The sequence below is a fragment of the Condylura cristata genome, unplaced genomic scaffold, assembly GCF_000260355.1.
Source record: "Condylura cristata isolate star-nosed mole 26May11 unplaced genomic scaffold, ConCri1.0 scaffold00029, whole genome shotgun sequence".
In the NCBI taxonomy this organism is placed as follows: Eukaryota; Metazoa; Chordata; class Mammalia; order Eulipotyphla; family Talpidae; genus Condylura; species Condylura cristata.
The window spans coordinates 17,795,937-17,805,211 of record NW_004567130.1 but is presented as its reverse complement, the minus strand read 5'-3'; positions in this window follow the sequence as shown (position 1 = coordinate 17,805,211).

Genomic DNA, 9,275 nt, shown 5'->3' with positions numbered 1-9,275 from the left:
ATCAGGGTGTAATTTTGCCTCTGGTTTTGCAACTCAGGTACCTGTTCCGAAGAGAACTTTCCCTCAGGTTTATCTTCTATGAGACCTGTGATTTCTTCCAATGCTGGTTCCCAAAGTATGTCTGTTCCTCAGATTTTACATCTCTGAATATTTCTTCTCAGAGGCCAGCATTTTTCTCAGGCCTGCTTCCAAAGTGTCGTTTTCCTCATATTGTTCATCAGCAACTTGTGCTTCAAGAGTGTTCACCTCAGGTTTTTCTCCTCAGACACTGGTCCCCAAAGTGTCTCTTTAAGCAGATTTTGTGTCTCAGTCAAAATTCCCCCCAGAGAACTTCTCAGGCTTTTTTCCTCTGTGGTCTGTGTCTTCCTCAACTACCTGTTTCCAAAGTGTCCTATTTCCTCTGTATTTTTGTCTCAAACACGCTTGCCCCAAGAATGCTTCCAGTTTTCCTCCTCAGAGGACAGTTCTCTTGGCACACTGACTCCCATAGTGTCATCTGTCCTCAGATTAGCGCCTCCAAAACTTGCACTTAAGAGCACTTCTTCGGTTTTTGTCCTCAGAGGCCTGCATTGTCCGCTGACGCTGACTGCCAAAGTGTCCTTTTCTCTCCTTTTATGTCTCAGACACTTGTGCGCCAAGAGTACTCTCCTCAGGCCCTACACTGGTTCCCAGAGTGTCACCTTTCCTTGGATTTTGAGTCTCAGACACCTATGCCTAAGAGTACTTCTCATGTTTTCCTTCTCAGAGTCGTGTGTCCCTCAGTCACTGGCTCCCAAAGTGTAATCTCCCCCCGTGTTTGTGTCTCGAGCTCTTTTGTCCCAAGGGTACATCTCCTCAGAGTATTGTGTTTTCTCACACGCTAGTTCCCAAAGTGTCATTTCGACTTGGATTTTGCATCTCAGATACTTGTCCAAGAACTTCTTCTCCTGAGTATTAGTCAGACACTGGTTCCCAACGTGTCACTTTTTCTCAGGTTTTGCCTCTTACACACTTTCAGTTCTTTCAAAGCTTCTTTTGTGAAACATCACAGCGTCACTCACCATTTTGCCTTTTTCTCACCAGGTGTCACGACTTTCAGACGGTTGTGTTTCACAGCTGGAAGGGCCTGGAGTTTGCATCCGTGTTCACACGGTGACCTCAGACTGTCCCTGAATAGAGTCCGGCCATCCTCAGCCTGTGAGTAACCAGAAGCCACACGGCAGCCACATGCTTGCTGCATGTCTCTGGTCTCCTAAGACGGGTTGTTAGTAACCGATGCTGTGTCATGGAGGCAGCGACCCTCTCTGCATCACTACAGGACACACCCAAGAAACCCCGCAGCAGGGACGCTGAGCACTGTCACCTCCAGGGTGCAGTTTCTTCACGGGGGCAGCTGAGACACTGACTCCTAAGCTCTGGCACCTTTTCTTTCCTGACATCTGAGGCTAAGCAGGTCGCCCCAATTTCAGGGATGAATTTCAGTCATTCACCTGGGGACAGACATTTCATAGATGATTCACTGTCCCTTTCTCTAAGATTTATTTATTTATTCATACAGAACTGGGGTACGGGCCAGAGGTGCAGGGGGTGAGAGGATTCACCAGAGACAGAGTGGGGAGCAGAACAGGCAGATGGACGCCACTGAGGGGAGCAGTGGTCCGGTCAGGAGAGGTCTGCAGCACCTACTAGGGCATTCCTGGAGCTCTAGAACAGTTGATGAGGGCGGGGCCTCAGCAGCAGCTGCGGTGCTGCCCAGGATGAGACACCCCTTTATTGTTAAAGTTGAGGTTTGTCTCATCTATACAATGGAAAACATCACACCAGCAGCAGTGACCCGTGTCCTCGAGACGTTAGTCTTAATGAGATTGTTTTCTTATGCACGTTTTTTCTGTTGACAAAAAAATCTGAGAACGTGTATTATTTTGTGATTGGATTATTGGGGTTATTTATAGTTATGAAGTTCAGATACTGGTACATCACTGTTGGTAATTCTCTTTCCAGTATTGAAGCACACACCTCCATGGTCTAAAATGCTACTGATTATTGTTATCATTACAATGAGCCAAAGATAACATTCAGTGTAAAGATGTGCGTCTAGTTTTTAAAAATGCCCTGGAGATGGCGGCAGCTCTCCCGCCCACCTGTGACTCTGCAGGTGTCTCTTTATACAAAACGTTTGCGTTTGCACCGCCTTCTGTCCGCCAGGGTCTGTGCATGTCCCTTACTTACCTTTGCTTTTGTAATAAATTCTACCTTGGGTATAGACAAAGTAGAAAAAAATCTAAAGATGAAAAAGTAGTACCCTCATGCACAAGTGTCTTTTTATACTAAGATTTTGTGCCTCGGAAAATTGTGCACAAAGAATACTTTTCAGGTTTTTTCCAGAGGCTTGTCATCTCCTCAGACACTGGATCCTGAAGATTAGTTTTCCTCAGACTTTGGGTCTCAGACACTTATGCCCGAAGTTAATTCTCCTCTGGTTTTTCTCCTCGAGTGGCAGTCCTTCCTTCACTTACTCATGGCCAACATGTCATTTTCCCTCATTTTGTATCTTGGTCACTACTACCTCAATAGTACTTTCATATTTTTCTTCTCAGAGGCCCGACTTCTATTCAGACATTGGTTCCCAGAGCGACATTTTTCCTCAGATTTTGTACTTTGAACACGTGTGCCCCTGGAGTACTTCTCCTCGGATGCCTATGTTTTCCTCCAGATACTGGCTCCCAAAGTGTCACTTTCCCTCAGATTTTGCACACCAGACACTTGTCCTGAAGAGTACTTCTTCTCAGGATTTTCTCCTCCAACACCTGTGTTTTCCTCAGACACTGGTTCCCAAAGTACCACTTTTCCTCAGAAAATCTGAAAGTACTCAGATTTTCTCCTCCGATGCCTGTGTTTTGCTGATACTGGTTCCAAAAATGTCACCTTTCCTAAGATTTTACATCTCAGACACTGTGCCCAAAGAGTCGTTCTTTTCAGAGGCCTGTGTTTTCCTAGACACTGGTTCCCAAAGTGTCACTTTTCCTCAGGTTGTCTGCTCTGGCGCTTGTCACAAAGAGTAATTCTACACAACTTTGTCCTCTCAGAGACCTACATTTTCCTCAGACACTGTTTCCAAAAGTGTCACTTTTCCACACTTACTGCATCTCAGACATGTATGCTATGTGTTCTCTTCACTTATTTTTTGAACTCAAAGATGTGTGTTTTCTTCTTAGACGGGTTCCATCGATGTCACTCACATTTCCCAGATTTCATGTCTCCGACATTTGTGCCGAACAGTCATTCTCCACAGGATTTTCTCAACAGAGACCTTCCTTTTCTTCAGAAAAAGTGTTACTTTTGCTCAGAGTTTTGCATCTCAAACTTGTACAGTCTGTACTTCTCATGTTATTTTTTTCTCAGTGACATGTGTTTTCTTCACATATGGGCTTCCTTAAGGTGACTTTTCCTCAGATTTTCCATCTCAGACACTTATGACAAACTGAAATTCTCCCCAGAATGTTCCCCTAAGACCTGAATTTTCCTGAGACACTGGTTTCCGTAGTTCACGTTTCCTCAGATATTGCATCTCAGTTACTTAGAGTATGTGATTCTCCTCACTTTTTTTTTTTTTCCTTTTCTTTTCTCAGTAATGTCTGTTTTCTTCAGCAATGGGTTCCCTTATGGTCACTTTTCCTCAGATTTTCTGTCTCAGACACTTAATGACGAACTGAAATGCTCCACAGGATTTGTCTTCAGAGACCTGCATTTTCCTCAGATGCTGGTTCCCAAAGTGTCACTTTTCCTCAGATTTTGCACCCCAGGTGTTTGTGCCGAACAGTCATTCTCCACAAGATGCTCTGCTCAGAGACCTGTGTTTCCTTCAGACACTGGTTCCCAGCGTCACTCTTCCTCAGATATTGTATCTCAGACGTGCACTATGCACTTCTCTTTATTTATTTTTTACTCAGAGACGTATGTTTTCTTCAGCCGCTGGTTTCCTTAAGGTGACTTTTCCTCAGATTTTCCATCTCACATACTTATGATGAACTAAATGTCTCCACAGGATTTTCTCCTCACAGAACTGCATCTCAGACGTTTGTGCTGAGCAGTCTTTCTCCACAGGATTTTCTCCTTAGAGACTTTTGTATTCTTCAGATACTGGTTCCCTTAATGTCACTTTTCCGCAGATATTGCATCTCAGACATGTACCCTGTGTACATATCTCCTCATGTTTTATTTATTTTTTACTCAGAGTCGTGTGTTTTCTTCAGACACAGGTTTCCTTAGGGTCACATTTCCTCAGATTTTTTATCTGAGACACTTATGTTAAACTGAAATTCTCTATAGTATTTTCTCCTCAGAGAACTGCAATTTCCTCAGACAGTGGTTCCCATAGTGTCACTTTTCCTCAGAATTTGCCTCTCAGATATTTGTGACAAAAAGTGATTCTCCACAGGATTTTTCTCCACAGAGACCTAGTTTTTCTTCAGACACTGGTTACCAAAGTGTCACTTTTCTCACATATTCATCTCAGACTTGAACACTATGTACCTTCCTCGTGTTTTATTTTTTCTCAGTGTTGTGTGTGTTCTTCAGACTCTTCTTCCTTTAATGTCTTTTTTGCCTCAGATTTTCCATATTAGACACTTGTGAGGAACTAAAATTCTCCACAGGGTTTTCTCCTCAGTGGCCCCATTTTCCTCAGACATTGTTCCCCTTAATGTCACTTTTCCTCAGATTTTGTGTATCAACACATGTACCCCATGTTTTTCTTCACTTTTTTGTTCTCAAACACTTGTATTTTCCTAGTACACTCATTCCCAATTTTCACTTGTTCTCAGTTTTTGTCTCTGACACTTATGCCCCATGCTTATTTTTCCTCAGAGTCCTGTGTTTTACTCACCACTGGTTCCAAAGTGTCTTTTTTCCTCAGATTTTACGTGTCTCTTTTGCCTGAAAAGTACTAATTAGGTCGTGTATTCAGAGACCTCAGTTTTCCTCAGAATCTGGTTCCCAAAGTGTCACTTTTCCTCAGATTATCTATCTCAAAATCTTGTGTCAAAAGTAATTCTCCATAAGTTTTTCTCCTCTGTTACCTGTGTTTTCCTCAGACACTGGTTCCCAAAATGTCACTTTTCCTCAGATTTTGTGTCTCTGACACTTGTGCCTTTCACACTTCTCTTCAAATACTTGTGTTTTCCTCAGATGCTGATTACCACAGTATCATTTTTCCTTAGATTTTGATGGAGTCTCTTGTGTCCCAAGCTTACTTCTTCTCAGGTTTTTCTTCTTAGAGAGCTGTTTTTTCCTCAGACATTCATTCCCAAAGTGTTACTTTTCCTCAGCTTATGCATCTCAGATTCTGTTGTGAACAGTTTTTCTTCTCAATTTTTCTTCCTAGAAGACTTGTTTTCCTCAGATACTGCTTCCCAAAGTTTCACATTTCCTCAGATTTTGCGTTTCAGGCACTTGTGCCCCAAGCATGTTTTCCCTCATGTTCTTCTTCTCTTAGACCTGTATTTACTCATTTTTGCTTCTAATGTGTCATTTTTCCTCAGATGGTGCTTCTTTTATAATGTGTCAAAGACTATTTATTCTCAGAATTGTTTTATTCTCAGAGGTTTTTTTCTGAGATGCCATGTTTTCCTCCAAAACTGTCATCGAAACTGCCACATTTTCTCAGATTTTGGTTAGTTTAGTTGTGCCTGAGACCACAGCAGGTGGATGCCAGGAATCCTGAGACTCCTGCATATGACTGTAGCCCTGAGTGATCAGGGGTCTCTCTCGATTGAGGGAGGCCTGTGGGCAGCAGGTAGAGGGATCATCTGATAGTGGTAATAGCTTTTCATTACACCTCTGTGGATTCCCTGTCTGGGTAGGCTGGATTTTGTTATATATGTTGTACTGTGTTTGGTTTTACTGTTTCCTTTTGGAGTCATGGCTGCAACTTCAGGTCACTGAGGGAAAGACCTGTGGGGGTGGAAGGAGGGTGAAGTGAAGATGGTTTAGATGTCTCTGCTTAAGGCCTTTGTGGGTCCATCCTGTGCCTGTAAAAAGCAGAGGCCCTTGGGAGTGTGGGCTCTAGACCTGCAGGCCTGAGGATGGGCACTAGAGATGGAGTGGGCATGTGTCCAAGGCACACCTGAGCCTTGGAGGTTGAGGACACAAGGGCAGCCAACAAAACAGAAGGGCAGACACACAACATGTAGGGGACAGCAGCCAAAATACGGTAGCAGGGGAAAGGCCAGAGCCCAGAGGGGAGGAGAGCCCAGAAGGTCCACTGTGTGAACCCCTTGGCCCTGTGCCCCAGGGACAGAGGGTCCCCAGGGCAGGCAGGAGGTCCCACTGGGGGTGGGACACCAGCAAGTGGGGTCCACTCTGGGAAAGCTATCACCCCCTCCTGAGGCCTCTGGGGTCTGCAATCCTGTTTCTAGCCCTGGTTCCACAAGGCGTCTCCTGGGCATCAGCCCAGCTGCTGCACCCTGGCGGCCAGTTATTTCCAGGTGGGCCCATCTGGTGCTGGTGTTCCCCATTATGGAGGATTCATCTTGATGCACCCACAGCGGTTGAGCCTGCTCTGGTGATTTCTTTGTCCTTGTGTTTCCTCCTGACCAGTGGTGTCATGCCTCTGTGTGTGTCCACAGCGTTAGGATTATCTGTGAGGAGTGGCCACTGGCATTGCATCTGCAGTATATTTCTGATGCTCTTTCACTTAGAGTAAATTATTTTCTGCTTCAGATAAAATTCCCTTTTTATTTTTTAAGATTTATTTATTAATGCATAAAAGAACTGGAGTACAAGCCAGAGGTGCTGGGGTGGTGAGAGGACTCACCAGAGACAGAGTGGAGAGCAAACAGGCAGATAGGTGAAGTACAGTGCCGAGGAGAGCAGCAGGCAGGTCAGGAGAGGTCAGCCACGCCATGTGGTCACCTCCGGGGCGGGGATGGAACTTGTAGTGAAGCGGCTGCTGCTCCTTTACAGTGCTGTGTCCGACCCGCTGCGCCACCAGGGAGGGCCCTAAAATTCCATTTTTAAATAGGGACTCTAGTGTTTGTTGGCTTTCTCAGGGCTCTTTGAGGTGGTTCTGGTTACCCCAGATGTTTTGTCCTTCCTCACTTCGTCATTTGAGTCTTGGCGCCGTAATCATTGACGATGCTCTGACCCCGTAGGCTTGGCCGGCTGCCCAGAAGTCAGCCTACGGCTGCCCCTCAAATGTGTCCATGTATCATTTCGCTGCCACATCTTCTTGGTGACGGGATCTCTGAGGGCTTCACCAGGATTTGGGCTCCAGGGTGAGCCAGAAAATGGCAGGTGCCGTCTGGCAGGACCCTGAGGATGGACGTCCACGTGGGGCAGGTGGGTCGGGAGACAGGACTTCCACTCTATTCTGTCCTGTTCTTTTTGTTTGTTGGTGAAGGAAATGAGCTCGGCAACTTTCCGTTATTTCCAATTTTATTTTGTGAAACATTAACAGCGCCACTCATCCTTCTGCCCGTTTCTCTCCACAGGTTCCCCGACTTTCAGATGCTTGTGTTGGACAGCTGGAAGCGCCTGGCGTTTGAATTTGTGTTTGATTTTCACTTTTTTTTTTTTTTTAAAATCAAAGCCATGTAAGGCTTGTGTGTTAAGCAGAATACATTTATAATTTTATAAATTATGTCAAATGGCAGAATGTGTTTATTTGGATTACAGACGAGCAGGAGCCTCTGTTCCGGCCAGAAACCCAAACCCCCTCACTGATCCATCTGGAGCCCCCTCGCCCACCTGCTGCCCAGTGCTGGGTGCGCTATTGGGGCGGGAGGACGGTACCCTGGACCTTTAGTCCTGGACGGGTGATGAAAGGACGAATGAGGGCTGTGCCGGGGTTGGGAGCCTCGCAGTGAGGCTGGAGTGACCCCCGGAGCCAGGGACTGTGGCACCCTCCGTGCGACTTCAGACCCTTGGAAAGTGCACCCCAGTGGTTGGGCCTCAAGAGTGTGGCGAGTGGCCAGCCCCAGTGGGAGTACTCGGACCTGCCAGGCTGCGCGTGGAGAACAAGGCCCGGCTCTGCCGGAGGGTGACCACGAGCAGAGGGAAGGCCCTGCTGCAGGGACCTTGCCCCTCCCTGCCCCACCGACCTGGCTCTGGCAGAGGCAAGACCTTCCTCATGTCCTGTTGGAGAAGCAGGATAGGGACGTTGGTCAGACCCGCGGACCTCAGAGAAAGCCGGAGGCGCCAGGGGAAAGGCGAGGACGTCTGTGGGGGTGGAGCGCGACACGGCCATGACCCGAGGTCCTCGGCAGACCCGGGAGACCGCGCGACATAACCTGAGCGCCCCGAGGTGCTGGACCAGCCAAGAGGGGTTTCCCGGAGGGCCCCCCTGTCCGAGGCAGCCCCCCCGCCCCACCCAGGGGCAGCCTGGTCCCCAACTTCTCCAGCTGATTTCATTCAAGTCTAATCAAGTCTCCGGCAGGTGCTGCTCCTTTAGAAATCGCTTTGACCGTCATCTGTCAGCTTCGCCTCTGGTCCCCGTGTCCTGTCCCTGTGGTGCGTTGGAGCATGTCGAATTTTTAGGATGACGGCGACGGGTGCTCAGGACTCACGGTGCCCCCCCAGACCCTCATTCTGAGGCAGTTAAGAGAAACAGGGGTAGCCTGACCGGGTGGGTGGGATACGGGGAGAGGCCCGCATGGCTACACTCTGCCTCCCCCCCACCTCCCCCCGCGTTGGGGGGCGTGGGGGCTCCTTCACAAACAGGGGAAACACAGAGCTCACTGGAAGCACAAGTGCTAGCTGCCTCCGCCAGAGTCCGCCAGACCGACAAGTGGGGGAGTGCCAGTCCGCGGTCCCGGGGGGCCAGGCAGCCACACCTGCCCTCCCCCCGCCCCCACCGAGGTGGCAGAGAGACACCAGGCTCCGGAACCAGTGGTGCTCCTCACAGCCGGCGTCAGAGGCCGGGTGGGCTCGAGGCCCGGTCTCTGCCGGAGCCCTGTGCCTTCTCTGCCCAACCCCAGAGATCTCCTGCTGGGGGGTCGGTGGGCTTCGGGTCCTCCTTTCCTCTGGTTCCTGGGGCCAGAGCCAGAGTCCGGAGGCTGCAAGAGAGCACTGAGGCCGGCACGGCGCTTGTCCCTCTCGCTCGCTCCTCTTTCTCCTCGCTGGTCAGCCACTGGATGTGCGCGTGCGGTCCGATCGCCTCTCCTCCTGCCCGCTTCTCCCTCCCGAGGCCAAGAACAGCCGCTCAGCGCCCGCGGGACCCCAGCGTCCACCCCTTTTCAGGGAGTCCGGCCCAAGAATGACGGGCCCATCGCCCAATCCTGTGCCTGATTGGAAAACTC